Below are 16,364 nucleotides of genomic sequence, written 5' to 3'. Positions count from 1 at the left end.
TAAATCAACATACAAGGGCATTCGAATTTCATCATTATGCGGTTTGCGGACCTTGACGTCATGTTCTGTAAAATCAGCAAACAAACAGCATTTAAAAAATAGCCTGAACTAGTCTACCTATATAACGAAATTCTTGTACCTAGCATATGTCTGTTGTGCCATACCTCTAAAACAACAACTTGCATTTATATAATGCCTTTAATGTAAAAACAATCCCAAGGTACTTCACAAATGGAAATAGAGAAGAAAATGGATGCCAAGCTATGGAGGGAGAGATTAGGAAGGGTGATCAAAGTCTGGATGGAAAGGTGGGTTTTGGAAAGCTTTTAAAGGTAGAGAGAGAAGTGGGGGGGGTTAGGGAGGAGGGTTCCTGACAGTGGGGTTCCTGACAGTGGGGGGCCAATGGTGGGTCAAATGGAGGGGCCGGATGCAGAGTGGGGTAATACAGTGCTGGAGGAGGTGCAGGAGTAGGGTGGAGGAAGACTGTGGAGGGATTTGAAGACAAGGAATTTACATTTCATACGTTGAGGGCTAAGCAGCCAACATAAGTGAGCGAGGACAGGTGTGATGGACGAATGGGACTCAGCATAAATCAGAGCATGGACGGTTTTATTTTGGACGGTTTTGGAGTTTGTGTAAGGTGGAGGGACAGGACACCAGAAAGTCCAGAGGTGACTAAAGCATGGGTAACGGTTTCCAAGGCAGGCGGAGGTAGGGATGGAGGCAGGCAACGTTGTACAAGTGGAAACAGGCAGTCTTTCTGATGGGCAGGATGTGAGATTTAAAGCTCCACTCGGGGCCAAAGAGGATGCTCAGGGTTTGCACGATTTGGCTCAGTCTGTGCGAGTGGGCGGGGAGCGGGATGGAGACTGAGGCAAGAAAGCACAGTTTGTGCAGGGGGCTGACAGCGATGACTTCAGTCTTCCTGATGTTAAGTTGGAAGAAAATGTGCTTCATCCACTAAAAGGTGTCAGCCAGACAATCGGAGCAGTGAAGAGAGAGAACCGGCCGTCATCATGTTACATGGAGGAAGGCCTTTTGTGCGTACAGATGATGTCACTGAGGGGTAGCATGTCGGTGAGGAAGAGGAGAGGGCCAAAGACAGAAACTTGGCAGACTCTGTCAGTGACACTGTGGGAGAGAAGCCATTGCTGGAGTGGCGCTGACTGCATCACACCTCAAAATGGTCTTCAGGACAAAAAAAAAACCCTGAACAACTCAAATAAACACTGTCCTCCTTCCAGCTCCACATAAAGGTAAGTTAAATGAAATTTCGTTACCTTATATCCGACGGGCTCCAGCACTCCCGTTAAGGACCGCTGGTTCGGCCGCTGTAGAACCGTGCTCCGGCTAGTCTTAACCAATTTCACAAATGGTTGCTGAAATGGACGAAGGACCCTCAGTGAGCTCAGCCAGGCGGTCACTAGGGCTGCCTATAAAAAGGCCCTGACCAATTTAGCAGTGGCCTGAACACACATGCAGATCGGGCAGGGCCGACTCATTGCTAATTTCATCGTCAGTGCGCCTGTTTTATGAGCATAAAATGGACGTAACGATGTTGAGCTTCTCTCCTACTTTGCCCAAGAAGTGACCTGTGTAATTCAAGCATTAGGCAGAAGTAAAAAGTGTAGCCTGTGCAGAAAAATGGTTTTATTTAAACCCGGTTTAGGGTAAAAGTCATTCAATTAACAGCAATTAAGATATGGATAGAAAACAGTTTGCAGCTTTTAATTTCAATTCCCCTTTCGAGTAGTGAGCATTATCCCCTCCCTCTACCCACCACCCACCTTCCTTCACCCCACCATTGGCAGCAGAGCCTTCAGTCGCCTGGGTCCCATTCTCTAGAATTCCCCCCTTAACACCCCTTTGCTTCATTGCCTCTCTCTCCTCCTTTAAAAACCTCCTCAAAACCCCTGTGTTGGACCAAGCCTTTGGTCACCCCTTCTACCCTCTCCCTTCCTGGCTCGGTGTCTGTTTCCCTTGAGCCTATTGGTGAAGTGCCATGGGGCGTACTTTACATTAAAGGTGCTTTATAAATGCAAGTTGTTGTTGATTCATCCCTCTCCTTAGCATCTGTCTGAGGCTGAACCAGACTGTTCGCAACCTTGGTGTCATATTTGACCCTGAAATGTGCTTCCGACCACATATCCGTGGCATAACTAAGACCGCCTATTTCCACCTCCGTAACATCACCCGTCTCCGCCCTTGCCTCAGCTCATCTGCTGCTGAAACCCTCACCTATACCTTTGTTACCTCTAGACTTGACTATTCCAATGCACTCCTGCCTGGCCTCCCATATTCTACCCTTTGTAAACTTGAGGTGATCTAAAACTCTGCTGCCCGTGTCCTAACTCGCACCAAAACCCGTTCACCCATCACCCCTGTGCTGACTGACCTACATTGGCTCCCAGTTAAGCAACGCCTCGATTTCAAAATTCTCATCCTTGTTTTCAAATCCCTCCATGGCCTCGCCCCTCCCTATCTCTATAATCTCCTCCAGCCCCACAACCGCCCCATCCACCCCCCCCCCCCGAGATATCTGCGCTCCTCAAATTCTGCCCTCTTGAGCATCCCTGATTATAATCGCTCCACCTTTGGTGGCCGTGCCTTCTGTTGCCTAGGCCCTAAGCTCCGGAATTCCCTGCCTAAACCTGTCCGCCTCGCTACCTCTCTTTCCTCCTTTAAGACGCTCCTTAAAATCTACCTCTTTGACCAAGCTTTTGGCCGCCTGCCTTAATTTCTTATGTGGCTCGGTGTCAATATTTTGTCTTATAACATTCCTGAGAAGCACCTTGGGACGTTTTACTATGTTAAAGGCACTATAGAAATACAATTTGTTGTTGTTGTTGCTGATTGTAGAAATGTTTTCCATCTAGGTCGTGCCCATCTCCATGGTTGAATTCCCGATATGCGCTCCATCTGGTGGGAATGATGGGGTAAAGCGTGTGTCCACACTGCGGTCAGGATGACGGTGGCAATATACTCACACCTATTACAGTGAGTTGTGCTGCTTGCCATGCCGCCTGTTAGGAGCTCTTGGTATAACTGCTGTCTGCCTAGTGAGGCGCCAATCCCCATGCTTGTCAGTCGTCTAATCATCAACCAGTCACTAGCCCCCCAGGGGGTAGGAAGTACACGGGTTCTCTTTGGGGTGGAGGCAGGTCTAAGAAGGCATGCCTTGTGATGGAAGGCCGGATCCAAGTCACCCCTCTGAGGCAGACTTGGCAATCGGATACCCGAGCCAGACAGGTCTACAGTAATCCGTGGCACTGTTAATGACTGACCAGGCTGTCACTGGGGGCTGGGATTCTTCCCACTCAGCTCCGGATATCTCTGCAAATGGAATAATGTGGTCATGGTTAGACAAGCGGGAGGGAAGTTACTGGTGCACTGTGCTGGCAAGCTGTGTGGTTTGAATTATGTTCTTATGTTCTTAAACTCCAGCATCACCCCCCTGCGCACACTTGGGGGCTCTTAGGCCTTGGCATTATCAATCTGTGTCTTTGCTCGATAGCAAAATACTGCGGATGCTGGAAATCTGAAATAACAACAGAAAAAGCTGGAAAAACTCAGCAGGCCAGGCAACATCCGTGGAGAGAGAAACAGAGTTAAAGTTTCAGGTCGAAACCCTTCGTCAGGACTGAGAGAAAACACAGGAAATGAAACAGATGAAAAAGCAAGTTGGGGGCTGGGAAATGGGGAGGGGATGAAAGAACAAAAGGGAAGGTCTGTGAGAAGTAAAGAGACATTGGGGGGAGAAATTCGGTATAGCCCTGTTTGGGGCGCCATTATCGGCCGTGCGCAAAATTTAGCGCCTGGCGCTAATTATCGCCTCCGACGGCAAATTTGGCTTTTATCACCCCTGGAGGTGATTGGAGCGCTAAATCAGGCGCTACACACCTCTCTTAAGGTGCTAAGGCCGAGGAGCAAGGCGCTAACTCAGAGCGCGGGCGCAGCGCAGGTGCTGTCAGTTAGCGATTAAACACAGACACACTGGCGACGGTCAGTTCTTAAAGGGGAGGGTCGATCTTGCTCTCCAGCCACACCCTGCTCATTGGAGCCTTGAATCTCGGCCTGGACAGACCTGTGCCTAAATCTTCCAGCCAAGGACTATGGAGAGGGCCAGGGAGCAAGCACAGCGCTTCAGCGAGCGGGCCTTGGAGGCTCTGGTTGGCGCGGTGGAGCGCAGAAGATCTATACTGTACCCAGAGAGTGGCAGGAGGCCTTTGCCACGCGAGTACAGAAGAGTGTGGAGGGAAGTGGCTCAGAGCATCTCCTCAAGGAGCATGGTGCCCAGGACCCATATCCAATGTAGAAGAAAGCTCAACGACCTCACTCGGATCATCAGGGTGAGTGGCTTTTTTTCCAAACCTCTCCATCCCTCCATCTCAACCTCACTCTATGGCCAGAGGGTCTTAAAAGCCCCAATGCCCAACACTCATCCAATACCTATGGCCCTTTCATCAAATACACATGCACATTCCACACTTTGCATACAGTAAGGGCTATTCAACTATGGGAGGCACATCAGGCAAGGCCATGGCTGTATATTTACTCCGATGCCGTCCTTTTTCTTGCAGGCCAAGCTATCTAATAATAGGAGACAGCAGCAACAGACGGGTGGAGGGCGGCCTCAGCTGCAACCCTTCAGCGATCTTGAGGTGCGCATCCAGAGGATAGTGGCAAGCCGGGTGATTGGTCCCGTCGCCACTGGAGACACCGACCCCGTTCTGGACAGCAATGGTAAGGTCATCACCTTTTTGTCCTCTCTCCTTCCACTTGTTCCTCACAACACCAGCCTTTGACACTTTCAATCCAACTTACTAAATCGATGCACTCATGCCTCCCTTGCTGCCACCCTGTCCTCACGCTAAAGCCACTCTTGTACCTCCCTGCTTTCAGATGGTAATTCACCAGTTGAGGAGACGGGCCCTCAAGCTGCCAGTGGGAGTGAAGCTGAAGGCGAGGATTAAGAGGAAGCCGGAGCATCAGCGCCACCCTCTCCCGAGGAAGCCCATGCCCACACTGGGAACATGCCTTCCCTGGAGGGGAGCAGGTGGAAATGGTCTGATGAGGGTGAAGCTCCAGGACCCAGTGGGCTGCAGCAACGCGATGGGGGTAGGGAAGCTCGGGGACCTTCTCCCCGGAGGGAGAGTATGGCTTTGAGTCCTGCTGCACTGAACGCAGAGGAGGAGCGGCTCCTCGCTGAAATGAACACCCAGGTGATGCAGAGGCACACTAAGCTCATGGGTGCAGTGGGAAGGGTGCCCGAATGCATTGAATCACTGGCAAGGAGTGTGGAGCACTTCGCTGTAGCACAGGCGGATGCCACGCAACTGCTTAGTGCTGCAATGCAGTCACTGGCTGCCATGAGCCCATCTCAGACTGCTCTCATGCAGACTCAGATTGAGGCCACGCGAGCACTGACTGCTGCCATCCTCGCTGGTTCGGACACATTTCCCCGGGGCTCTCTCCGCGCCGCAGCAGGCCAGCAATCTGTGCTCCAGCAGATTGCTCCGGATGCTGAAGTGCTGCCCCATAGGAGTGCCAGTGTGTCGGTCAAGCAGGGAGTTACTGTCCTCTCTCAAGATGACAGCATTTCTGCTGCCACCACTGTCACTTCTCCACTGCACTTGCCACCGCCTGTAGGACAGACTGCTGCCGCCCATGCAGAGTTGGTGCAGTCTGCAGCCGGGCCATCCAGGCCCGGAGCTGGTCGAGGCCGTCCTTCAAGGGCATCTGCAGTCTCAGGTTGTGACAATCAGCAGCCTTCCACCAGCCTTGCTGCAGCCACTGGGGTCCCATTACGGAGGAGCAAAGGGTGGGAAAGGGGGAAGTGCGCAAGGGAAGGAGATCACCCTCGAAGGGCAAAAAGTCGGAGGTGTGACAAAATGTTGTTCATTTTTTAATTAAAGGCCGAGGTTCGTGGTCAATTTTTTTTTTACCGTTTTGGACATTGTCTCCAGGTTGTGAGAGCCAGTTATGTTAATGACTGTTTTTTTTGTGTTTCTTTCTATTAGTTTGTCATGCAGAAATGACACACACAGAGTTTGTAAAATAAAAACGTTTTTGTATTCAAAATGTACATGTTTGGTCTTTGCAATCATTGTTGCCTTGATCGGCTTAGGGGTTGCGGGTTGGTTTCATTCAGGTTGTTCTCAATGGCAGAAGCCATTTCCTCAGAAGAGGCCTAGAAGCGGCTTGCTATCAGCCTTTGACGGACGGCCCTTCCAGTTTCTACGTTGTGTTCCTCCCTCCCGCCTTGGTGCTGCTGATGATCATCCTCCTCATCTTCCTCCTCCTCTTCCTCCTCCTCCTCTGGTGGCGCTCCAAGGCCTGGTGGCATTGGCTGGGTCCTGAGGATTGCCAGGTTATGCAGCATGCAGCACACAACAACGAAGAGGGAGACTCGCTCAGGCGAGTACTGCAGGGCTCCTCCAGAATGGTCCAGACAGCGGAACCGTTGCTTGAGCACGCCGATCGTGTGCTCAACAATGTTCCTGGTAGCTTGATGGCTCTCGTTGTATCGCAGCTCAGCAGGGGTGTTGGGCGAATGGAGCGGGGTCATCAGCCAGGTGCACAGAGGAGATCCCTTGTCCCCGAGAAGCCAACCACCTGGGTGATGCGGTGCCTGGAAAAGTTCTGCCACAGTAGTCTGGTGCAGGATGAAGGCTGCTGCCAGGATAGTGGGCATTGACAGCGAGTATCAACTGTCTGTGATCACAGACCAACTGAACGTTTAAGGAATGGAAGCCCTTTCGGTTGCGGAAGTCCTCTGCATTCTCATGCGGAGCACGCAAAGCCACATGCGTGCAGTCAATGGCGCACTGCACCATGGGGAAGCCCGCTAACCTAGCAAAGCCCATTGCGTGTTCTTGCTGCTTGTCCGGGGTCATGGGCAAAGAGATGTACTCTCGTCTCCTTTTAAAGAGGGCATTTGTGACCTGACGGATGCAGCAATGCACCACGAACTGGGAGATATTGGCGATGTCCCCAGTTGCTGATTGAAATGAGCCGGTGGCATGAAAGTTGAGAGCCACTGTTATCTTCACTGCCACCAACAGAGACATCCTGCTCCTCAGTTGAGGCTGCAGACCTGGCTGAAGCAGGTGGCAGAGCTCAGTGGCCACCTCCTTGCTGAAGCGCAGCCTTCGCAAACACTGCTCCTCAGGTATATTAGTGTAGGAGAATTGTTGGCGAAATACCCTGGGAGCGTAAGGTCTCCTGTACCAAGGCCTGTTGGCCCTCCTCCGTCTGGCCATGATTGCCACTCTCTCTCTGCGTCTCTGTGCCCTCTGAATGTGCTGGAGCAGGACGATGCTCCCATTCATTGCGGCCCCCATAGTATCTTGGCAATCAAAGTAATGAAGGTCAAAAACCAAAGTACCTGCAAAGTTATGGTCAGAAGCCAAAACTACTTCAGACAGCGTTGACTCAATGCAGAAGTATCTCTTTTTCTCTTTGTCTCTCTCAAAATCTCTCTCTCTCTCTCAGAACAAGTGGTGCAAAAATGGCTACCACACAAAAGCCAGGAAGAGGCCCCCTTTAAATAGCATCCCCCCCCCCCAGCCCCATAGCGGCTGGGAAGCATTCCAGTCTACCTGTCGTTGGTTGCGCCAGGCGGAAAGAAGGGGGGCGCCACTCAATTTCCATTCCGGGGCGTCACAAGGGTGTTGCACTCTCGAATGACGTCAAGATCTGCGTGCGCAGAAGATCGGGCGGTATTGTTTAGCGCCGCCGCAAAATGTCCGGTCAATTCTGCGAGAGGCGCAGAGATCGCCTCGCCCGGGCGCTAGTTGCTTTGTGCTCCATTAGCGCCCTCTTAAGGCGCTAACGGGAGGCGCAAACCAACTGAATTTTTCCCCCATTAAGAGATATTAAGGTGAGACGAGATAGTAATAGGACAGATTAAGAAACAAAAGATGGCTGTAGATGAAGTGTGAAATGCACTGGCAGAGTGAGAGACAGCTGCCATGTGGGAGAGAGAAAAAAAAGGGGGGAAAGGCACAAACCAAAAGTGTGGATAAAAAATATATAAATATGATAGGGGCCGAGGTTATGATCTGAAATTGTTGAACTCGACTCTGGACTTAGGTAAGTGGGCTGTGTCTCTATGGGGAGAAAGTGTGCACTTCGCATCAAGCAAACAGAAACTCTACCTGTGTGGATTTCTCAGTAGCTTGGTTCAGAGACTCTTACCTCTCTCTCCTCCTTTAAGACGCTCCTTAAAACCTACCTCTTTGACCAAGCTTCTTGGTCACCTCTCCTAATATCCTACGTGGCTCAGTAACAAATTTTGTTTGATAACGCTCCTGTGAAGCGCCTTGTGATGTTTTACTATGTTAAAGGCGCTGGATAAATGTAAGCTGTTGATAAAGATAATGACGGGCTTCAATGTACGTCAGACACGCCGCTAACCAAAAACAAAAAATCCGAGTCAGTGCTCATACTGTGGGGTTAATACAGCTCGCCTCACCAACAGCGTTGGTGCGCTTGGAAACAGAAACCCAAAAATATCACAGCCAACTGCGATCAGTTCTGCATGGAATGTGTTCTCCGCAGGGTTATAAGAGAGCAGTGTTTGTGGAAATGCGTTTTATTGAGTAGAAAACGCTGCTGCACTAGTTGTATTGTTTGCTCAGTCTCTGGGTATTTACTCTTGGATGCTGTAAATGCTGAAACAATTTCTCTTTTGTCTTTTTGGAAGCCTGTTCTATTATTACTGAATTGGCACATCATCGTAAATAAGGAGGTGGTATCTGTACACTCACGGGTCTCTCAGGACGTCCTGACTATTACACAGAAAGACACGGATTAATCAAGGATAGTCAGCACGGAATTGTTAAGGGAAGGTCGTGTCTGACAAACTTGATTGAATTTTTTGAGGAGGTAACAAGGAGGATAGATGAGGGTAGTGCGATTGATGTAGTGTATATGGACTTTAGCAAGGCTTTTGATAAGGTTCCACATGGCAGACTGCTCACGAAGTTAAAAAGCCCATGGGATCCAGGGCAAAGTGTCAAGTTGGATTCAAAACTGGCTCGGAGACAGGAAGCAGAGGGTAATGGTCAACAGGTGTTTTTGTGAATGGAAGGCTGTTTCCAGTGGGGTTCCGCAGGGCTCAGTACTAGGTCCCTTGCTTTTTGTGGTATATATCAATGTTCTTGACTTGAATATATGATTAAGAAGTTTGCAGATGATACTAAAATCGGCTGCGTGCTTGATACTGAAGAAGGAAGCTGTAAACTGCAGAAAGATATCAATAAATTGGCCAGGTGGGCAGAACAGTGGCAAATGGAATTCAATCTGGAAAAGTGTGAGGTAATGCATTTAGGGAGGGCTAACAAGGAAAGGGAATACACATTAAATGGTAAGACACTGAGTAGTGTAGAGGAACAAAGGGACCTTGGAGTGCATGTCCACAGATCCCTGAAGGTAGCAGGCCAAGTAGATAAGGTGGTTAAGAAGGCATACGGAATGCTTGCCTTTATTAGCCGTGGCATAGAATACAAGAGCAGGGGGGTTATGCTTCAACTGTATAAAACACTAGTTAGGCCTCAGCTAGAGTACTGCATGCAGTTCTGGTCACCACATTACAGGAAAGATGTGATTGCACTAGAGAGAGTACGGAGGAGATTTACAAGGATGTTGCCGGGAGTAGAGAGTCTTAGCTATGAGGAAAGACTGGATAGGCTGGTTTGTTTTCCTTGGAACAGAGGAGGCTGAGGGGAGACTTTATTGAGGTGTATAAAATTATGAGGGGAATAGATAAAGTGGTTGGAAAGGACCTATTTCCCTTAGCAGAGGGGTCAAAAACCAGGGGGCACAGATTTAAAGTAATTGGGGGAAGGTTTAGAGGGGATTTCAGGGGAAATTTCTTCACCCAGAGGGTTGTGGAGGTCTGGAACTCACTACCTGAAAGGGTGGTAGAGGCAGGAACCCTAACCTCATTTAAAAAGTACTTGGATGTGCACTTGGGATGCTGTAACCTTCCGGGGTACGGACCAAGAGCTGGGAAGTGGGATTAGGCTGGATCGCTCTTTGTTGGCTGGCGCGGACACGATGGGCCGAAATGGCCTCTTTCCGTGCTGTAACTTTCTGTGATTCTATGATTTACTTCTGCTGGTCATAGGTATTCTGGGAACAGACATTTTGTGTGGAAACTTCTCTTGTAACAGAAAAGAAAGGAAAATATTTGCATTGACAACGCATCTTACCACATCCCTCAGAAACAGCTTCAAAGTGCTTCAGAGGCAGTGAATTACTTTGAAGTGCTGTGACTGTTATGTAGGCCAACATAGCAGCCATTTTGAATACAAGAACCTACAAACAGCAAAGAGATGAATGACCAGTTACTCTGAGGTAGATTTTCATCTTCACCACCTGGGCAGTAATCAGGCGGGGCAGATCGGTCGGCCATTATAGAACCTGCCTAATGTTCGTTCCATTGGCTTCTCTGTTGTGGGTGATGTTGGTTAAGGGAAGAATGTTGGCCAGGCAACAGGGAGAACTTTTTGCTCTTCTTCCAATGGTGTGCTGGGACCTTTAATATGTAAAATAAGTGCCAAACCAGGAAGATAGTGCCCCAATTTAACACCTTGGATCTGAAAGATGGCACCTGAGGACTGTATCAGCCTGTATGATGTACTCTAATTCTGGAGCTGGGTTTGAACCCAAAAAGTCAGAGATAAGAATGTTACCAAGTGAGCCAAATCACATCCTGAAGTCACACTCACTGACATCATGAATAGCTACACTGAAGGGCCCTGTCCTATTATAGAAAATCCTGGTCATTTAAGAAGTAAATAGATATTTGTTCTAACTTCCTCCCCTGAAGATACTGTCTTTTTATTGGATACTGTTTCACGGGTACGTGTAGCACTCCTGTGCCTTACCCTCAGGCCCATTCTTTGCACTAACCCAAATAGTGCGTTCCAAAGTGTCTGTGAACACCACTGTGTCAGCCAATGAGTTCCACTTGGAAGCAGGGCAGGACATACAGCAACAAAATCTATTTACTCAGCAGAGTCTATTTACTCAGCAAACACCAAACAGAGTCTATACACTCAGCAAACAGAGTCTATTTAAAAAGTCTTTACAAATTACAGCAAACAGAACACATGACCGAAACTACCTCTCCTGATAAAAGCAGGGTGATTTTCTAGCAAAATGGAATGAGTGGAGGATAGTTACGTAATACAAATTTTGTGCCTAAAATCAATCCCAGCCAGTGTGATTGATGGGGGTATTACCCAATCATCTCCATTCTGGCCAGGAATAGTGGTGTCACTATACATGAGTTTCACCTATTTGACAGCCAAGCCCAATTCTGTTATCACCTCAAATCTGCACATGCACAGACTTCCCAGCAGGGGTCGCTAGATATCAGGAACACTCAAGAGCTGATTTTTCCTCAGCAAAGGAGTTGCTGAGGTCAGTTTATAGCATCTAACTGAGAGCCCCACTGAGGTCAGCTAATTCAGCACAGATGAGGAATTAAACCAGGACTTTCTAGTCCATTAGCAGTATATATAAATACATTGGCTAAAAATTCCAGAGTGCTTGGCAGGGGCAGGGCTGAGCCCTTGGCCAGTGGCGGGGCTGAAAGGATACAAGATGTCGGTATCCTCATTGGTTATCCTCCACCTCGCATGCACCTCTTGCTTTCCCGCCCTCCCCTCACCACAACTCCACCCTTGTGCCTTCCTCATTTCACACATTCAAGAAATGCAGCCTGCCCAGCCAGTAGGTGACCAAGAAGAGGGAGAGGAGAGTGAAGAAGAAGACGAACCACCGTCACTCGATTTCACACTCCCAGCCACCAGCTCCTCAAGGTTGACCCGCAAGGCTATTTGCAGTGTCCCCCACTGAAAGTCAGCAGCCTTCCACCAGCCATGCTGCAGCCACTGGGGTAGCACAGCGTGACATCAGTAGGATAGGCAAAGGCACATACAAGATAGTCACTAAGGGAATGCATAAGGGTGATGAGTTGATTTCTTGATGTCATATTGGATGGATAGATGTATAAAGTTGGATTGGAAAGTTTGCTTTGTGTTGGCTTTTATTTCAGCATTGTGGCCAAGAGGATGCTGTGATGGTCAGTAACAGAGGGAAGGGAAGGTGTGGGACTAATGTTGAAAGAGGAATTGGGGTTGTGGTCACTGGTATTGCAGGCAGATGATTCCATCCCGGCCAGAAAGGGGCTGTCTAGGTTGCATCCTTCCTTCTGCTTCCTCCTCTTCTGCATCTTCTCTTCCCTCTGTGAGTGGATGCTGGAAATCTGAAATAAAAGCAGAAAATACTGGAAATACTCAGCAGGTCAGGCAGCATCTCGACCTGAGGATGTGAACTCTGTTTCTCTCTCCTGACCTGCTGAGTATATCCAGCATTTTCTGTCTTCTCAGAGGCCTTCCTTTACCGTTCGAGGCCTTGCACAAAATCTAGGCTGACACTCCAGTGCAATACTGAGGGAGTGCTGCACTGTTGGAGGTGCCATCCTTTGGCATATGTTCTCTCAGGTGGATGTAAAAGATCGCAGGGCACTATTTTGAAGAGAGCAGGGGAGTTCTCCCCAGTGTCCTGGCTAATATTTATCCCTTAACCAACATCACTCAAAACAGATAATCTGGTTAATCCAGTTCTGACGAAAGGTCTTCGACCTGAAACGTTAACTCTGTTTCTCTCTCCACGGACGCTGCCTGGCCTGCTGAGTTTTTCCAGCGTTTTCTGTTGTTAATTTGGTCATTATCTCATTGCTGTTTGTGGGCGCTTGCTGTGCGCAAATTAGCTGCTGTATTTCCTACCTTACAACAGTGAATACACTTCAGAAAGTACTTCATAGAATCATAGAAATTTGCTGCACAGAAGGAGGCCATTTGGCCCATCTTGTCCATGCCGGCCAACAAAGAGCTATCCACCCTAATCCCACTTTCCAGCATTTGGTCCGTAGCCTTGTAGGTTACGGCACTTCAAGTGCATATCCAAGTACTTTTTAAATGTGATGAGGGTCTCTGGCTCTACCACTCTTTCAAGCAGTGAGTTCCAGACCCCCACCACCCTCTGGGTGAAGAAATTTCCCCTCAAATCCCCTCTAAACCTTCCATCAATTACTTTAAATCGATGACCCTTCTGCTAAGGGAAATAGGTCCTTCCTATCCACTCTATCTAGGCCCCTCATAATTTTATACACCTCAATTAGGTCTCCCCTCAGCCTCCTCTATTCCAAAGAAAACAACCCCAGCCTATTCAATCTTTCCCCATAGCTAAAATTCCCCAGCCCAGGCAACATCCTCGTAAATCTCCTCTGCACCCCCTCGAGTGCAATCACATCCTTCCTGTAATGTGGTGACCAGAACTGCACGCAGTATTCCTTCTGCGGCCTAACTAGTGTTTTATACAGTTCAAGAATAACCTCCCTGCTCTAATATTCTATGCCTCAGCTAATAAAGGCAAGTATCCTGTTATGCCTTCGTAACCACCTTATCTACCTGTCCTGCTACCTTCAAGAATCTGTGGGCATGCACTCCAAGGTCCCTCTGATCTTCTGCACTTCTCAATGTCCTACTATTTATAGAGTATTCCCTTGCCTTGTTAGCCCTCCCCAAATGCATTAATTGGCTGTTAAGCGCTTTGGGACACCTTGAGACTGTGAATGGTGCTATATAATGCAAATCTTTCGATTAATGATTTTTTTCTTTTTTAATGATTTTTGTTCTCTATATCTTCCTGTCTGTGTCCCTAGTGAATAGTTTGAATAAATTAATAAGATGCTGGGACCCATCTTAGCCATATAAATGCCCACTCTCACTAAGAGCCTCTTATTTGTTTGAAATAAAAAGGCTTTCTTCAGATAAAGGACAGCAGGGTTTTATGCATGTTATACCACAGCCAAACTAGAGTAACACTCAGCAAGAAATCATCTACGAGCAAATAATTAAAAGTGTTGTGGTAGATTCGCTAGGGTGTTACCAGGGATGAGGGGTTACAGTTATGAAGAGAGACTTGAGAAGTTAGAGCCTTTTTCACTAGAGCTGAGAAGGTTAAGGGGTGACCTGATAGAGGATTAGGAAGGATTACAATAAATTAAACAAGATTGTTTCCACTGGTCAGCCAGACAGCGAGTAACAAGAGGAGCAAAGTTATGATAATCACAAAAGGTTAGAAAACAATTCTTTGCCCCTCGGACAGTTAGAATATAAAATTCTGTGCCACGCATCATTTTGAAAGTACAGTCCATAAATAAATTCTTTTAAAATAGAATCAGTTAGCTGCTTGCAAAAGAGGAATATTAAAGTATATGAGGAGTGCGGCAGGAGAGTGGGATTAGACTAGGTAGCAGGTGGGGGAAAGCACCTTGGATCACATTCTCCATTGAGGAACATGTCTTCTTTCTGACACATTGATTCAAATTAATTTTTCTCCTGCTATAACGTAAACTATCAGGACACAACCGGTGCCGAGCGAGGCTCCTCTCTGCTATTTGCTCCTGTGGCCTGGTGGCCAATCCTCGTTGCTGCTGCTCGCAGGATGACCAGCTTTGGGTTGTTGCGTGGCCAAGGCACTTTAATTAATTGAAATATAAAGGGACGCTACAAAGTTGTCCTGTATTGAGCTCCATTTCCGATAAATCTTGAGATAAATGCCGCAGGAAGCAACTTTTCAAACTTAAAAAGAAAACAGCTATTCGGTGCCTGATGATTGCACCAATCAATTAATGTTGAGAGGTAAATAGAACGCGGATACAGTGAGAATGTTACAATTTGTTGCAACATCGCGATTTGAAGCCGGAAGAACAAAGCTTCCGGGCGAGTTGGTGTCATGTGGAGCACCGGGGTAAATCCAACAGGTGGCTCCGTGGCGCAATGGATAGCGCATTGGACTTCTAGTGGTTTAAGACATTCAAAGGTTCCGGGTTCGAGTCCCGGCGGAGTCGGTCCTTTTACTTTACTTTTACAATCCCCAATCTTTATTTCTCCTAAATTCTAAAGACTGCGCGGCCAGCCCAGCGGGCTCGGAAGTGAAAGTAAACTCAACTTTTAAACGGAGAAAGGCAGATGTCGAGAGTTTCCCCCCCCGCAACCCCGTCCCTTCAGCAACGCAGCGGAAGGCAAATGGGATTTCCAGCATCCGCAGTATTTCGCTTTCGTGGAAAGCAAATGGAAGCCAAAGGTCCGGCTTGCAAAAAAGAATTGAAGTGAACCGTCCCTCCGTTTCATTGCAAAACCTTTAGCGAAGAGCAGCGGGTCTGCGGGGACCGGGCGGCGGGTCTGCGGGCGATGGTTCTGCGGGGACCGGGCGGCGGGTTTGCGGGGACCGGGCGGAGGGTCTGCGGGGACCGGGCGGTGGTTCTGCGGGGACCGGGCGGTGGGTTTGCGGGGACCGGGCGGTGGTTCTGCGGGGACCGGGCGGCGGGTCTGCGGATCCCCCGGGCGTTTTCTCCGCCGCCTGCTAGAGATACCTCGGTGGCGACTGGAAGCATTTACCGACTCCAGTTGCCATCAGTCGTACCCTGAACTCGTTTTTAAACTCGAGTGTGCTTTGTGTTTTACTCTGCCATGGCACATTAAAAGGAAATCTGCACGGAAGCTGGTAATATGACAACATGTACATTAATGCATCCGCAGTATTTTGCTTTTACATTTAATCTGTATGTGCTATAGATTATAAATTAAATAACACGCAAGCTATACTGCAAATATAGACCAGTCACCTATTTTGATGCACATGTCCTTGGGTAACAACAGCTGACAATGTGAAAACTGGGTAGTCTCCAAAATACAGTTACTGTACTGGTGAGAGGTCATTGGGCTGTGTTGCAGGAGGACTGGAGGACTGCTAACGTTGTACTGTTGCTTAAAAAGGGTGTGGAGATACCGGAGTTGGACTGGGGTGGACAAATGTAAGAAGTCACACAACACCAGGTTATAGTCCAACAGCTTTATTTGAAATCACAAGCTTTCTGAGCGCTGCTCCTTCGTCAGGTGATGAAGGAGCAGCGCTCGAAAGCTTGTGATTTCAAATAAAGCTGTTGGACTATAACCTGGTGTTGTGTGACTGCTTAAAAAGGGAGAAAGGGATAGACCGAGTAATTACAGGCCAGCCAGCCTAACCTCAGTGGTGGGCAAATTATTGGAAAAAATTCTGAGGGGCAGTAATAATCGTCATTTAGAAAGGCACGAATTAATCAAGGACAGTCAGCACGGATTTGTTCAGGGAAGGTCGTGTCTGACTAACTTGATTGAATGTTTTGAGGAGGTAGTGAGGAGGGTCGATGAGGGAGGGTAGCGCGTTTGATGCAGTCTATTTTAGCAAGGTTTTTTGACGAGGCCCCACATGGCAGACTGGTCAGAAAAGTAAAAGCCCAT

General features: G+C 48.3%; 1 non-coding gene across 1 annotated transcript; it reads left to right on the top strand.

Annotated features, from left to right (window-relative positions):
* The first annotated feature begins 14,847 nt into the window (after positions 1 to 14,847).
* Positions 14,848 to 14,932, top strand: trnar-ucu (transfer RNA arginine (anticodon UCU)). The gene is given in 2 exon segments: positions 14,848 to 14,884; positions 14,897 to 14,932. It is a non-coding gene; the product is annotated as a tRNA-Arg (tRNA).
* The last annotated feature ends 1,432 nt before the right edge of the window (positions 14,933 to 16,364 follow it).

This window comes from Somniosus microcephalus, chromosome 3, assembly GCF_052327205.1.
Source record: "Somniosus microcephalus isolate GS21.2 chromosome 3, FLI_Smic_1.0, whole genome shotgun sequence".
NCBI classification, from domain to species: domain Eukaryota; kingdom Metazoa; phylum Chordata; class Chondrichthyes; order Squaliformes; family Somniosidae; genus Somniosus; species Somniosus microcephalus.
This window is presented reverse-complemented; position numbering and strand designations above follow the sequence as displayed.